Source organism: Apteryx mantelli, chromosome 16 (assembly GCF_036417845.1).
Source record: "Apteryx mantelli isolate bAptMan1 chromosome 16, bAptMan1.hap1, whole genome shotgun sequence".
NCBI lineage: Eukaryota > Metazoa > Chordata > Aves > Apterygiformes > Apterygidae > Apteryx > Apteryx mantelli.
In genome coordinates, this window is record NC_089993.1 from 11,867,115 (window position 1) to 11,884,515 (window position 17,401).

Consider the following 17,401-nt stretch of genomic DNA (forward strand, 5'->3'; position numbering starts at 1 on the left):
GCCCAGCTGGAGCGGTTACTTTTGTTTTACATTAGTGTAAGTGAGAAGACAGTTGCCTCATTCTGGGTGGGTGATGTGCTCGTAGGGCAGCTACCAAACCCATCCTGTCAGTGCTGATGAAAATTGAGGGAGCAACCTTTGTCCTGACCTCTCCTTCTGGTGGTCATACACCACAGCCAGGCCTGGACACACAAGCTGAGCACAGACTGGTCCTAGTGAGTCCTGCTGCCCCTGGGATCGCACCAGTGTCAGCCAACAGCGGGAACAGGGCAAGAGAACAAGCTTGATGCGTATTACAGGATGTGTGAATCAAAGAGGGTTGTACAGGACAGGTGGATCTTTCCCTTACTTTTCCAACTAAGCCAAGCTAAGCTGAACACATTCCCAGACACCCTTCCCCAATAATAGGATGCTACAGTCTAAGAAGGTGGATAAAGCCTCGTGCAGTCAGCCCACACCAAGCTCCATGCTCCTGCGGCACTGCCTAAGCTGGCTGGCGTAGTGCCAGGCTGGAGGGCTTGCGCTGGCTCCACGTTGCACCCACTTTGGGCATTTATTACCATGGTCATCATTCACTAGCTGGCATATTCAGGAGTTCACTGGCATATCAGTTCTGATCATTTCTGACAATTGCACATTGCTTCTTCCAGCAAAAAAACATCCCCCAAAAAATTGAATTTGTCACTCTTCCTCTCCCACTTCCCCTTGCATTTTGGGTTGTAAAAGAGGTGGATGAAAGTAATGATCTGATAAGCCTCATAAGTGCAGCCTTAGACTAGCTGAAATACTTTAGGAAAATGGCATGCATACATCTGTAAATGTAAAAGATTAAGGAAATAATGGGAAGAATCTAGAAGTGAATTAATTTTAGAAGGAAAAAAAAGAGGAAAGCGTTTGAATGGCAAGGATGCTGCATCACTGAGATATATTAAAAATCCAAATGAATCTCAATGTCAGTCAACACACCGCCATAACAAATGAACGTGGTGGCAAAGGGTAGCCTTTACTGCTAAGCTGACAAAAATATATTAGTCACCTGTCAGTACTTGCTTAGAATTTACAAACACATCAATTTTTGAGGGAAACACAGAAAATAGCCAGCATATTTTTTCCCTTAGAACATTGTACAAAGGGAAAGAAATGCTTAGTCTTCATTTATGCAGTGACTTAATTCCCCACTGTATGGCAAATGCCTTGTTCATAAAGTAAAAAGCCATCTCACCTGGTAGGTAAAGAGCTGCATTAGCTGATGAACACAGAGATGGCTGTGGGGGTTCATACATGCTGTAAGTGACCCCATTGATGATGATGCTGAATGTGCTCTGGCAAAACAGAGCCCCGAATGCCTCTCAAGTCTGCAGGAACTAGTTGCAAAAATAAGACCTACCTGCTCCAAGGCTGCTGGAACCACATGCATAAAGCCAATCTTGAGTTATTCATCCTTGCAGGCAAATTTTGGCATTTACTAGAGATTAAAGACAGAAGAATTTAGCTCAGGCTGCAGATCTCCTCTGCTACACCAACAAATAAGCATTCCTTCTGCTCCTCAGGTCTTGGTCCCGAGGTACCCCTTGGAGTCAGTCCTGGAGGGTCCCCACTGAACTGGGGATCACCTTGGAGGATGCCCTGGGGAAAGACCCTCTGCATCACTCTTCAGCTGCCAGCAACATCCCCCGAGGCTTCTCCCCAGGTTCCACCCTGTTGCTCACCCCTGCACCCAGAAGCTGCAGCTCGCCTGACCGCCACGACTTCAGCTCTTCGCTAGTTACCACGTTGCCATCAGGCTTTGCTTCTGGCCAGTCCCATGTTGCCATCCATCCCTGACCTAGATGGCCACAGCAAGTGCCACATGGCAGCATAGACAGAAAAGCCTCGGCAAGCACAAACAGATGCCTGCTCAGTGGCCATTCATCTAGGCTGCTTTGCCCTCTAGACTCCTGGTTGTCGGCATCCCAGATCCTCCAGTCTCCTTTCCTCAACTACCAAGTTGTCTTTTTTTGTTTCTATAGATTTCTGCAAGATAATTTTTTTCTTACTGGCCTATGGGCCCAAGTCACCCCTGCAGAGGAGGTACATAAGGTTGGGAATCAGAGGTCAGCACAGCAGAGCTCCCACTCCTCCATGACAAAGGAGCTCAGATGACTATCTCTAGAAAGCAAAAAAAAAATCCCCTGGCCAACATCATGCCAAGGAATTGAGGAGGGCTACTTAGGGCTACTTATTTTTCCAAGTCAATCAACACATGGTCTAGCCAAGGTTATATAGCCACAGCTTGTCAGAGATGCAGAAAACTAGTTCATTTTTAGAACTGGAAGCACCATCCCATTATGTGCAAGTCTCCCATGGTGATAAACAACTTCAGACATGTTAAAGAGTGTTGTTGGCTGCATCCACAGAATGCTAGCTACATTCAAAGGGCTATGGCGAGACTCTGAAGTAGTACTGAATGAATATTGCAGAAAATAAAAAAAAAGCACGCTGGGGTAAAGTATTTTTTCCCCCCCATAATTAATGTTCCTATTATTTTTGTTAACTTCCACATGCAACCAAGCAAGTATTTAGCAAAGCAGAAAGATTAAGTGAAATATCAAGAATGCCCAAGAAAGAAAATTCAGAATTTATATTGTTAAATATTGATGTGGAACTTGATTACACTCATTCGATCAAGAAACAGAAACATCTTATGCAAATTACACGTCCAGTTGGAGCAGCTTGAATTCTGAATGTTTGAATTGCAAGGAATTATGGGTGAGTAAGCCCCAGTCCAAAAATTATTCACAGGAATTAGTTGGGAAATCATTACGAGTAACAAGCTTGAGAGAACAATCATCCTGCCACAGACTATTCATAAACCAAGAAAGGAGGCGATGTTCAGTCAGTCAAGTGATTTGCTACAAATTATTTGCCCAGGGCCAATCTTGCTGCTAAAGTGATCAGAGAAGATGCACTACCCGGAGCGATGAAGGAACATAGTTAAGACTAACAAGCTGCTATACACAGCACTTTAATTAGGCCAAATGAGGAAGTGATAATAAAACAGCAGGTCAAAAGAAAAAAAAAATTCTTAACTGAACAAAATCAAATCATTTCTCGTGTTATGACAAGACAAAAACCTCTAAAACTGGATTTTTGAGTTGCAGCGAATGCAATACTCAAACTTACACCAAAAAAGAGCATATGAAATCATGAACAGCTCGTTCACCCACCAGCACTTTGGCCAGGCTCTTACTAGCTCCAATCCATCTCAAATATGATAATTTGACAATATTTTATTTTACCAGCAACAAAAGGCTGGCTGAGCAGAATTGTTACAAACTGGAAATTGGGAGGCAGGGATAGGTGTATAATTTGTTGAAATATTCCATTAGAACTTCTTTCAGACACAAACCATAAGGCTGAGATATCTATCATGCTTAGCTTTAGAAGCAGGGATGTTATCAGAGTGTGATCACAAGGTGATAAGAAGAACGCGATTGGAAGTTGATGTGTTATTGCTTAATTTAGACAGAGGAAGGCTTTTTTTCCCCCTGTCTGTACCATCTGCCAGCCTAGAAACCCAAGGAATAAGGTACAAGATGCAGATGGCTTTTATAACTGCTGTATTCAAGCTGCAGAGGAGCAAGGAGGATAAAGGCTGTATAAATCAAGGAGCAATATCACCATGGCTGAGCAATAACCAAGCAGACTGCAGCGTTCAATAGGAACAGAAAAAGGTAGAGATCCTTCCCCCTTTGCTACATTAAAATTCAGAGACAGTACACTGCAAAGCAAGCCCCTTCACCCAGGGCGACAGAAATGTCTGCCCCAGCTCTGTTACAGCACGCAGACCTTCGCCAGGCTCCTGCACAAAATCAGCATGAGAGCAGAGATGTTGCCTCTCTCAGGCTCCGTGTAAACTCTCCATTGGTATTTAGGATGCAGCAGGGCAGGACAGCCAGACCTGCGAAACGCACCTGCCTGCAGCTGGCCAGATCACCAGCTGGGGGTGGGGAGCTCCCTGACCCCAGCGCAGATACAGGTAGGACCTAAGCCTCTCTCGGGAGGACGAGCGGACCGACAGGCATGGAGACAGGCTGTCGGGAGAGCTGATGCACAGGGCTGGTAGATGCTGACAAAACAGCACAGCTGCACACACTCTGTAACTCTAGCCTCCAATTAAAACAGAAAATCTACTTAAAAATTGCATTCACATATGCAACAGTTCCCAAGCAAGGTTCCTGTCCTCCCCCCCCCCTTTTTTTTTCCCCTGAGAGAAGGGAGAAAGAGAGCAGAAGCTAATTTACTTTAGCTCAGCAGAGAGAAAACCAGCTTGGATGCGAGATGCAAGGCTCAACAGGACAAGTGCAAGCTTCCGCTGGTGAAGCAGTCCCCCCGCCTCCAAGATGAATGCCTGAGTTGTGCTGGTAGCTTAAAATGGTTGCTCTGTTTATCTGGTTTCAGCAGAGCGTAGGTGCACTGGACACCGGGCTGCAGTGCATTAAGAGACTACTCGATGTTTTCCTCCTAAACAACCAGATCAAACAACCACATTTACACAAATACGTATAAACAAGCAGTCAGCATGGCATTACTGGAACCAGGCCTTCAAGCGGCATACAGATTGACAGGAGAATCATTAGAAGGCAGGGAGGAAAAAAAGGAGGTTCTAATTCTATTTGTTAAATATATATGTATATATTCATTCCTTTCACATTTTTATTGCTACAGAGAATAGCAGCTTCTTCGCTGCTTCATTGAAAAGTGTCCCTGGCCCACTCAAACAGAGGCAACCTTGCAAAGTGTTCACATCCCGCCTGCAAAGGGTCCACAGATAAGCAACTCTGCAACCAAGGAAGGGGATACGAGTCATTCCTTCTGCAGAAGGGACACTGAGAAAGCAGAGCTGCCAAGCCAGCAAGCCTGGAGGAAAAGAAAACAACACACCAAAACCAAGCCAGATCAGCAAAAAAACCACCACACACTTCACTCCTGCTGCTCAGCTGGCAAGAGCCAGTGCCTCTTGAGGAGCTGGGATAAACAGGCACAAGAATGCAGGGTTAAAGTCAGTGTCATTCTTTCTGCACTGGGTAACCAGAGTCCTGTGAACACTGAGAGCTGAACCCATAGCCCTTAATCCCAGGAACCCTGTCTACAGCCATAAAAAAAAAAAAAAAAAAAACCACCCACAAAACACACACCACACACACACACAGCGCCATTCAAGTTGGACAACTAAGTTTCTGCCCCAGACTGTCACTGGAAGACGTGTCTGGACGTCATGAGGGCACAGGGCCAGAACTGCTCAAAACCAATCCAAAGTGACACCAGAAGACTCAGTCTCTCACTCAATAAGGTAATAAGGTCACCTGAAGATCAGCAAGTCCCAACTATTCCTTCTGCACAAGGATCAGCCCTGCCTAAGCATGACCTCAGATAGCCACTTTAGTACACATTAAAGGAGGATACAGTTCATGTCTCAAACTGCCTACCTTGCATAGTCCTTTATGCCTATGCAAAGCAAATGTAAAACATTATCACATCAAAACAGCAGCACCGTACAGTTATTTAGGGCATGAGATAAATCCATCATTTATAAATACATACAAATATCTCAGGTAGGTTTTTTGAGCAGAACTGGCTGTTGAGCAGACAGGATGGACTCTAGAGAGCAATCAGTGTTGGATCTACTCAGCAAAATGCTAACAGAACTATTTTCTAGCTAAATACTTGGCAAGAGCCCAGGGACTTCACCAAAACTCCATAGGAAGGAAGGCAGGAGAAGTTGAAGGAGTAAGAGAAAAGCATATCACAAAAATCCTCTTCCCCCCCCCCTTATTAATGCTATTTTCATTTGGTATCCTTTTTATTTTACCATAGGAATGTGCCTTATGATAGGAGATCAGAAATTGAAGCACTGTTGATTGATTTGACACAAGTATTCATTCTCCTCATACACACACACTCACCCCCAGAGTTTTCTCCCAGGGAAACTTAAATTGACATTTTTGTGTTTTGTTTTTTTTTAACTGAACTTCAGCATTTTAGTGAGTTCATATCAAATAGTCTCCTTAAGAACTAGGAGTCTTACAAGAGAGAGCAAGAAAGAGGAAGGCTCATGTACAATGACATTTTGAACTGATATAATTTTGTCTATATAAATGTGTCCCTGGGGCTGAATCAGGCCCAGGCTATCCAAGAAGCATTCAGTCAACATGATACCACAAGAGTCTTGTAGGTATTATTTCTGGATACATTCAATAATCTTTTTCTGCAGTTACACAGAACAGATCTTTCATTAGAATAGCTTCAAAAGGCTTATAATCTACAGTTTTTCCTCTTTTGCAGGCAATCAGATGTTTCTGGGCTGTTCTGAGAGACAACATTACTCTAGGAAATAACACGCTATCAGAGAGCACAGATAAACAGGTTGTTATTTAGGGCTGCACAACTGAGTTAGGCAAGGTCCCTTCCCCCTCGCTCCGTGCACGTGCAGAGCCAGATTGCCTAGAGCAGGAAGCTGCTTCTGTTGAGCGTTTGCACTAAGCCCTCCTTGGTGGGATTGCTAGCTACAACCACAAATGGCAGCAGTGTGGTACAGGATCACTCTTGGTGAGATTCTGGGGAGTCAGTGAAGCCAAACGAGGGTCAGTGCTGGCCTGAGAAAAATGCAAGACTGCTGATATGCCTAGCCTGCCTTGGGCAAGCCAGATGCATTCAGAGACAATGTTCTCTTGTCTTCATACATGGAAACATCAAATAAGTCAAGCTCAGATGATGTTATATCAACTCAGTTGTCATCCCAATAACCTCACCTCCAGGTGTTCATGAATTAATGGTTAACTGGCATCAGGACCAAGGTCTTTTCATGCATCCATAAATGAGGAAAAGAGAAAGAACAGAGAAAAGCGAGACAATGATGCAAGAGATGCCTCAAACCCTGAAACTATCCATTATGACAACATGAGCTGTGAGTAAACCTTGAGGTCATCTGTGGCATACATGCATGCAGACTCCAGAGTAATGCACAGCCGAGAGCTGTTTCCCCCATTTCAAGAGTGAACATCCCTTTTATGTGGAGACAGTTTACTCCAAACTGGACATCCAGCCTTCTAACTTCCCAAGTGCACGGCTCGCCCAGGGAAAACTAACCTGTCCATGTATTAATCAGGGATCTAACACATGTATTCTTCTGGCAATGCGGCTAGACAAGTACTCCTGCACTGCTGCAAATAGAGCAGGAAGACAGTTTATCCTGCATGTCCAGAAAGGAAATGAAAAAATGACTAATCACCAGCAGAAGATTAATGGCACCCTGTCTATTACTTAAACCCCAGACCACTGCACGGGCTGTGTGCTGAAACGCTGCTCTGCCTGCTCCTGCTGCAGTGCAATAGCACCTCTAAGAGACAAACCACAACATTATTCTTTGGCCTCACACTACTCCATCCCCCACACCCGCGCTGCCCTCATGATGGTCCGACAAAGAAGCTTGAGCAATCCCCGGCGCCAGGACAGACCTTACCTAGGCCTCTCTGTGACCCCGATGACAGCCTCAGGAGTTCAGCACCTCTTAAAACAACTGCTGTCCTTCGGGAGAAGGGCACGTCCCCCCCACAGCAGCTGGGGTCCTTCATCCTTCTCTTAGCAGCCTTTGAGTAACAGCACAAATGGATAGACTTTCCTTGCTAGAGGGCAACCCCGAGCAGCTGGTTTTAGCATTAACAGGGCACTGACACTCCTGAAGGTCTTCACTTCTTCCTAGAGCCCTTGCTGCAGTGTCTGAAACCTCAAACAGGCCTTGCAGTAACTTTATCCCATGTTTGAGACTTTCATCCCAAACATAAGGTTGGGAGGGGGCTGGATTTTGTTTGGTTGGGTTTCAGCTGTGATTCCACTGCCAGTTTTATGACTCCAAGAAACAGGAAGGACTCAAGATGGGCATGCCATTCCACTTATATTTTCACTAGGGAAGGAGGGGTTTCTTTGGACTGTTTCCAATAAATCTGCAGAGGGTAGCAAAGTAAAGACCTCCCTCTTTCAGGCAGGAATCCAAAACTGGATTTAGGGTTCTGCAAATCACAGTAGGTGAAAATCACTACTTTAAGGCAGCCCTGATGGTCTCTGACATGGTTTGTGAAATACTCTAGACAGCACTTCCTTTTTTTCCCAGAAGTCGGAGTATAGCCACTCCTTTGATAACACCATTTAGTAGCTGTTTCACATAAGCAAGGCACTGCATTTTAATAGTTAAAGTTAATGGCTTGGCAACTCATCTGAAGCACCGGCACTTTAACTTACTTTTCCTTTTGTGACATTTCTTAGAGCGCAAGTCAGTTTTGTTGGAGCAATTCACACTATTATTTAGCAATGTACAATTCTGGTAAAAATGTGGGGTGCAAAGCGCTTTTTTCTGTGCCTGTTCCTCACCATCACTATAGGGACTCCAGCTCAGAGACTACTGCAAAAGGCTCATCCCCAAAATTCAACCTTGAGCGCAGAAACTCTGGCAAAGTACCTCTAGGCCACATCCACCCTGGGCCAGCCACACAGCTCAACCTTTCCAGTATGGATCAACCTTTCTTTTAGAAGGCTAATAAGTAAAAATATATCTACAAATAGAACTGGGGGAGTGCCCAGAGAAGCAAAACAGAGCAGCATGCTTGAGCCACAAACCAAATCAATACAACATAACTCTAAGCGGTGGAGCTGACGCTAGCTCAAAAGGTGCAAGACAGCACAAATAGCTTCCCAAGATTCTTGTAAGGAACACTGAAAAATGGCCCAGTTGGCCAAATCAAGAAACAAGCTCAAGCCGTTTGATCCACATAGTACTACTGAGATAGGGTTAGGTAAAGGCATGTCTAGATCAAAAGTTAGAGTAAATTCAAATATTATGTTCCTTTTAGAATGATGGAGGAAAAGGATCAGGAAAGAGAAAGATACAGAAAGTAAATAAAAATAAATGGAATTGAGAGGACAAGCAAATAAATAGAGAAAAAACCTTATCTGATGAAAAAGCAAACATGGAGATACAGTAAATGTCTCATTTGTATATGTCTACAGGCCTACACTCAGCTAAGCAGTAACCACTTATGGGCTGTTTGCTCAAATGCTTGACAAATAGCTGCTCATACAAATACCTACATTGCATGAAAACAAAGATGCTTGTGCATCAAAAAAGTATTCACTATTCATTAATGTTAATTCTCTAGTTAAAAATATACAGATAACCCACAAAATAACAAAAAAGCAGATATAGCAAGTGCTTTATGCAATCAGTTGCACAGCACAAATAGCAAATAATCAAAGAAAGCTCTTTGCAAATTCCTCACAGATTAAAATAAGTTTAGGCAAATTATGCAATAAAAACTTACAAAGCCATGAGTGGATTGGCTTATAAAGAACTCTCACAAGAGGGGGCTCAGGTTGTTGGATGATCTATTTGCAATTAATAAGTCGGCCACCTGTAATAGTCAAGCACCCAACAGCCCCTCAACACTGTTTACTAGCAAGTATCAAAACAAGAACCTTTTGTACCTTATTAGATTGGCTACATTGGCAGCTTTTTCTGTTCACTTTATGCAACATGAGTTTCCTTTAAACTGGAAGAAGGGTTTTAAGGAGCTGAATATCCTAGTAAGGAGACAAAAAATTTTCCAAATTATAGGGAAAACAACTGAGCGAGAAGAAAGTTTTCAAAACAAACATAAGCATCCATAAATGCTCAAGCTGAACACAAATCACTTACTTTCTCTACAGTAAGAGGAGTGACAGGAATGAGTCTAACCAGCACATTCAACTAGACTGAGGATGGAGTATAGATCCCCAGGATCCAAAGCATACTGATTTTTATAGCACACACATACGCAAACAGGGAGAGTAACATAGGGCAGCTTGCTCCGACAGGGTTCACAGAGGGGGCACACAGCTATTTACAACAAGGAACATTAAAATGACAGTGACACACACTACTCAGAGGTGATCGTTATTACTGGCTGCTTAAGGGATGATTTGAGAAATGATCTGTAAATTTAATTTTTAATTAAGCCAGAAACCCTAAGGACCTTCTGAGTTCAAGTATTAAGGGGGGAAGAGGGGGAAATCAATTCTTGGTGATGGAGAGGTCTAGCAGAATCTAATAGGCCTGGGTAATATATCAAGAAGCTTTTAAGATCAGTCAAACAGCTCAACAGAGGAAAGCATAAAACCCAATTTCAGATAAAAAAAATAGGCTGTAGAGTGCAACGGATAGTCACCATTGTTCAAGCCTCTGGAAAGCTACTGTCTTCAGCTCTGACACACGTATTACTCAGAAAATAGATAAATGATCACTCCAGAGTGCAGAACTTTACAGGGAACTCTTATGCTTAGCTCCAACAAACTTGAAAAAGCAGCTATCTCCATATGACCTTGCAACTGCACTAAAGCTGCAGCATGGCCAGGGAAATTTACATTAATTAATAAGAATTAGTCAGCAAAATCTCCTGGAAGGAGGCTACTTTGTGTTGAAAGAGAAATTTTTTCCCCATGACATACAGCACAGGTGACATGATCAGAAATAGAAGCTCTTTTGATCCCATTTCTGGGCTTGCTTTCAAGCCCAGGGGACAAGATGGGCTGCACCCAAGGGTGCTGAGTGCACCAGCTGATGCCGCAGCAAGGCTGCTCTTTGTCAACTTTAAAAGGTCGTCATGGTTGGGGCAGGTTCCCCAATGACTGGAGAAAAGCAAGTGTTGCACCCATCTTCAAAAAGGGTGAAAAAGACTATCTGGGGAACAGCAGACCAGCTTTGCTTTGCAGGAAAGTCATGGAGCAAGTCCTCTTGGAATTCATTTCTGGGCACATGAAGGAGAAAAAGGTGACTGGGAACTGTCAACATGGATTGGCCAAGAACAAATCATGCCTGATCAACCCCATTGTCTTCTATGGTAAAATGACTAGATTTGTGGACCAGAGGAGAGCAGAGGATATCATTTACCTCAACTTTCACAAGGCTTTCAGTATTATCTCCCACACTAATCTTTTATCCAAGTTAGGGGTGCAGTATGGATGGGTGCAGGGGCAGGGGGGTGACTAGATGGGTAAAAACTGGTTGGATGTTTGGGCTCAGAGGACAGTGGTTAATGACTTGTTTCCTACCTGGAAGCTGGTAGCAAGTGGAGTACCTCAGGGGCCTGTACTGGGACCTGTCTTTAGCAATGACCTGGAGGAGGTGACACGTGCACTCTTGTCAGGTTCATAGATGACACCAGACTGGGGAGAACAGTCAATATGCTCAAGGGCATGGCTGCCAATCAGAGGGACCCACAGCCATAGACTATGGGAAATGCCAAAATCCATCTTTGAGGACACATCTAATACCATATGCATATTTTCCAGAAGAAAGTTGGGCAGAGGAAATGAGCAAGAAATGAGAGATGAATGTTCTTGTTTTCACAAACCTTCCCTTCTAAGAAGCAAGTCATTTATCAAAACACTCTAATCCTACCAACTGTCATAACACTTGGTCTAATTACATCTGGCGAACAATAAGCTGTATGTTCAGGAAGAAACTGTCTGGGACAAGGTTGGTAGGGAATCACTGCTATGCACAATCTTAGAGCACAGGTGCAAATACAAGGACAAATACCACCAGCCAAGGGGTGGGTGATATTTGTATAAAGCTGCTTCATTTTATTTTGCAATTAGAAAGTTTAATCAGTTCATTTTTTAGGTTTCCATAAAATACCATTCCTAGCACATTCTAGAGTCAGAAGTAGATTTTCCTACTCGGTTTGCAGTGGGTACCAAGACTGCACATACCTTATATCAATGCACACAAAGAGAGAGATGGCAGGGAGGAAGGGGAGATCCTCTCACCAGCAGTAAGGTTGTGCACTTAGGAAAACAGAGAATTCATCTGATTCTTGATACAGATATCTTGTCCTACACTTAACGTCTCTAGGTCCACTCACAAAGCAAGTCACTGCTTGCATCCTGGATGAAGGAGCCAGAGTAAGAACGTGCTAGACCAAAGCAAAATATAGTTTCATGAACACTAGGACTAAGGCAGACTGATTTTTGGCAGATGGTATCTCAGTATCTCAAATCTGATTGAACCTAAAGCTCTTCCCATAATTTGGAGCACTTATATAATCTCTCTCAATGCGGGTATCAAGCAAGGTGCAATTTTTTACTGCAGATTTTCCATCAGTACCCTAAAGGCACATACAGCACATCATCTTGCTGCTGGCAGACTGGCAAGGAGAGGAATTAAGTGAGAAGAAAATACGTAAGAAGGAGTCTATTACTCACCCATGAGAAGGTATTTTGACTCCCCCACTGCATCCCCTGCTGTTTGTGTTGCACTGTGTCTCTTTGGTCCCCACTGAAGAATCTGGACTTAGGACTCTAGGAATAGCCAATGCTCTGGATCCTTTGCAAGAAACCGAACCCGCTTGTAAACACTATGGGATACATCTTATCTGTGATAAGTGGCCACACCATCAATATGTCAAGGCAGCTGCGATCACGAATAGCAGCTGGGGTGATACCTGGCACATGCTGACTGTGAGCTACAGGCTCAAAGCGATGAACTGAGGATCCTTTACAATGCAGCAGAACATAAGCCCACAGAGCACATTACAGGCTAATGCTCCAAGCACTAGACCACATCTAGCGGACCACATCTGGACCAGAGTCTCCAAAGAGGCCTTAGGAAATTGTTAATATAAAGAGGAAGGAGAGGAGAGGGGAGGAGGGAAAAAAAAGAAAAAGAAAAAAGAAAAAACACACTGATAAAGAAATAGCTAAGCCAAAAACTAAAAATCTGATGCCGATATAGTTTCAGACTCAGTAAAACCTGCTCTAACTCACAGAAACTGTCCCTTCTGTCCCCACCTGCACCGGCACTATGTGCCAGGCCAGGCGCTCAGCAACACTGCAGCCTACCCCCAGCTCACACTCCAGCATCACTAGTCAGGGGGAGACAGATGGTGGTTTTTTGTTTGTTTGTTTTTTTAAAAAACACAAGTACTTGTTATCTGTCAGCTCAAATTGTGAGTCACAGCTAGCACGCAGGTTAAAGCGCACACCCGCTGTACTGACGCACCGTTAGAGCCGAATATTTAGCCCTGGTGACTCAGTGGCTCCGAGGCAACCAGAGCTGGAGCCCAGGCTTGGGCCAGCGCCCCCACACCAGGAGGCTGTGTGGGCTCTCTTGCACCCGTTCAGCAAGGCACGTGGGACCACTGTGTCTGCAGCCAAAAATTGGAGCCTAGTCCCTGCAGGTTACTTCACAGTATCTTCCAACAGCATGGCTGCATCACCGAGAACAGAATTAAAGCATAAACCAGATTTCACAGCAACTAACTGGAGGGAAAGGTGAAGATTACAACCTCATTTATGGCCCCAGGTTGCACACAGGGACCGGGGGCAATACAAAAACTGGTGGCAATATCCTGCATCTGGCACAACAGCTCAAAGCACACCCAGGGAGGCAGGGGCTAGGAGCCGGGTTCGGATGCTGCCCTGACCACACTGGTGCTTCCCGCGTCGCTGGCAGCGGGATCCTGCAGCCATGCGTGCGCTGCCACAGGGCCACCGCTCAGCGGGTGCAAAGGCTCGACCGCTAGCTCACACCGCATTTGCTGCTGTTGTGAGGAGCTTAACTCCTCCCAAGATTGTTCTTGGACCGTTATGGGCAAACGTTATATGGCATGCACATTTCCACGCTCTAAGGACATGCAAGGAGTACTCGAATTGTGAATGAAGTAAAGTGTGTTTTTGAGAGCAAAGACCCCGAGAAGAGCGGACGAGCACTCAGGGACCGGAAAGAGGCCTCCAAGGCCGCTGGCTGAGCCCCCCACAACTGCCCTGGGACAAACTCGTGCCCTCCCTCCCCACCCCACGGCGGCTGCGCCAGGGCCACTCTTGCCCCAGGGGCAGGATGTCCCCCAGCCCTGCTGGCTCAGCACTGAGCAGAGGCAGAAAAAGCCCTAAACAGACACATCGTGGAGCCAGTCTGCAAAAAACAGCTCGGGGAGCACTGCTGTGGTCCACACGGAGGCACAGGCCAGAGTCCAGGTTTCAGCAGAAGGGAGGCACCAACATCGGCACTGGGCTCCAGGCCTGAGCAAGGGAGGTCGCTCAGCCCACAGGCTCTGGCAGCGGCAGATACGCAAGATCAGTTCAAGGTCTCCACGAGGGAAATTTTTTTTTTTTTTTTTTTTGAGGATAAAACAGGCTATGTTAGTTTATTTTGCCATAACAGATATTTCCACATCCCAGACAAAAACAAACAATCAGAAACAAAGGAAAAAATATTGATCTAGAATTATTGCCTCTACTACGGAGAAAGACCTTGAGAAATATTTTCACTGATCCAACTTGGACATGAGAATAGAGCTGGCTGGACTTTTCTGTTGAAGGGTACAGGGGAGGTAAAGAAAGAGGCCCTGGCAGGCAGGGAATGTCAAATGTTTTCAAAGGGAGAAATTTGTCACTCACCATTTTGGAAGAGAAAATTATGAATGATATTTTTTGTAGGAAACAAAGGTTTTCATTTAGGTATTTTTTAAATATCTTTTGCTTTTCAACATTTTCCAGTAAGAAGGAGGAGGAAAAAAAATTGATAGAATGTCTGATAAATGAAGCCTTCCTTGATCTTGTCTTTCTCCATAATTTTACTAGAAAGAAGTTAAGAATGCCTCCTCTGTAATAACTCAGTTTTTAAAGGTACTCCAACTTTGTCTGCAAAGGGACAGGAGGGGAAGATAAGGGAAAAGAAAGGCCCTGGATTTGAGGCAAAAAATAAAGATTTCTACAGAAATACATTTTATATATATACACACATACACATATACCCACTATGTATAACTCATTAATTTTTAAAATAAATCTCATTATTCAACAGCCATTTTTTACTTATAGGTGTTTCACTACCAGTCTGGAATTCACTGATGTTATGCAAACATTATAAGTTCAATGGAGTACAATTCCTCAAATTACACAGCTGAAGATTCACTTCAGGTGCCTGTTATTCACCATTTGCTGTTGTCCCACTATGAAGATGTCCAGCATCCAACCAGGCAGAAAAGCACCACAGGCCCCAAGTAATCAAATGCTCAGTGCGAGTGTTAAGTACTCTAAACAGCCTGTTTTGAAGGACAGGCATCATTACTCATACAACCTATCTGCCAATCACTCATGAATCTGAAATACATGAGAAGAAAGTCAGAAGCATATTTGTGAACTCTCTGCTGACCAAAATAATTTGTGACAACTATTTTTTATTATTACTGTAAGATGGGCTAACCCGCCCTGCGGTTGTTAACCCTAGTACATCCACGCACAGCCCTTGCTATGCTTTGGCTGAATCTGAGTTCTGGCCTCAGGTTTTCTTCTTCCAGTCTTTCCTTGGTGATTTGAGGGTGATCGCATCTAACTGATGGAAGCACATCCATGGGTCAGCTGAGAGCATAATGCCTACATGACAGCAGCTGTGGTGGGTGGTTTTTTGTTTTGTTTTGTTTTTAATAGCACCATACTGGCTTTCAGCTAGAAGCAGGACACCAACTATGAAAACCGGATGATGTGCAGGCAAGAGCTGCAGACTTTAAGCAATACAGATAGAATTGACCTCCTGAGGTGTCCCCTTGGGAAAAACAACCATTGCTTCTGCTTGAAACCAGTGTCTGTCCAAACACAGCTTTCAGATCAGAGAAATGAGAATGACTCAGACACCACAGTTTATGAGAGTGGGTTTTGCAGGATACAACACTGTAAAGCAAAAGATATAGCTACAGTCTGAGGCTCTTTGGACCATGACCTGTCCTGAAACATAAGTCAGTAGGAATCATCTGTGGGCAGGTCGCCAGGTCTGCCCAAATACCCTGTATCTTGCATCTACTCCAATTTAATGGCAAAACTCCTTTACTATAATGCAAGAACAATCTAGCCCCAGAGGGGAAACCCCAACCCCAACCCCAGGGTTATTTTCTTTCCAACAAATGCATAAATATTTTCCTTTGGCAAGGATGTGGAGAGCATAAAATAAATAGTTATGCTGATATGCAAAGAGGCCAACATGAGAAAATCCCCTAGTTACACAGTGCTAGCACTGCAGAACTCATAATTAAACTTCAATTCCTTTACAACCCAAGACAAGTTCCAGACTGTGGGCTGAAAATACATTTCAAACAGATCTTCAACATTCAGGACCATCTGTTTCCTTTTTGTGTGAAGTATTTTTATTTGCTGTAAGTAATGAGATTAAACAGATTTAAGAGGCTGGTTATTAATAAAGAAATTTGAAAAATTTGCAGAAGAGAATGAATCACATTTTGCAGACAGGAGTCTGGGCATATGCTTGGAAGGCTCTGTAGTCTGTTACAGCCCCAAATCTAGGTTTAGGCTCCTGAATAAAGGGAACTTCACCCTCAGCACTGAACCACCCTCTATATAACAGTGTTTAGGAGAGGAAGAGGAGAATATTTTCTACATCTGAATCTTCATAGAGAATATACTGGTTCATGGGCAGAATGTAATTAGTCAGGTTGGAATTTATCCAGGACATTGGGGTTAATGGGTCTACTGCCATTAGGTGCCATGGGATACTTAAAGCGTACAAACAGCAAAGGACTCCACTCCACTTCCACCCACCTCTGCCCTACAGAGGCGCTACCGGAGTGGGGACAGTCCCTCAGGTGGACACCATGGCTCCAGGGCACCAATGCTCCTGGGGTCAGCTACACAGGCACCAGGCACTCACCCAGCTCCCAAGGTTTCACGAGATCACCAGCTCAGCTGGAACCCCATCACGGGCTGGAGGATTTGCATGAGGCTGAGCCCAGAGCTGCAGAGCACCACATGCCCTGAAACCAGTTACTTGCACACACAAGAAGCCAGACGATATCATCGGTGATGACAGACAGGAATTTAAGTGTGATAAACTTCCTATAACTAGAGACAGTAAGATCTTTTTTAAATTATGCCAAGAGGCTATGTCATCACTGAACATTTAGCAACAGCTTTATATGAGCATAGCATAACCTTCAGTCAGTGTCTTCTGTTATTACAGCTCTGTTTTGGCCAAGACAGATGTGTGAAACATATTTTCTGCCAGTTGCTGTTGATGTATTATCTGCAGCACAGAGAAGACCCTTCTCTCCTTAGTTTTTCTTCTGCTCAGATCAGGCACAAAGGATCGTAACCCTCCTCCACACTGTCCACCAAAAGTCATGCTGTAACATTTTCTCTTGCACTCCCACACGCTTCCATGGTTCAAATTCCTCTCCACAAAAGCCCAACAGGAGGAGAGCCACTACCAACAGCAGAGCCGAGACAACGTGATGCAGTCAGAGGCTTCACAGGCAAACCAGGGACTGCCCACTCACACCTCAGGGAGGGCATCAGTAAAGCAGATACCACTGATGTCAGGACT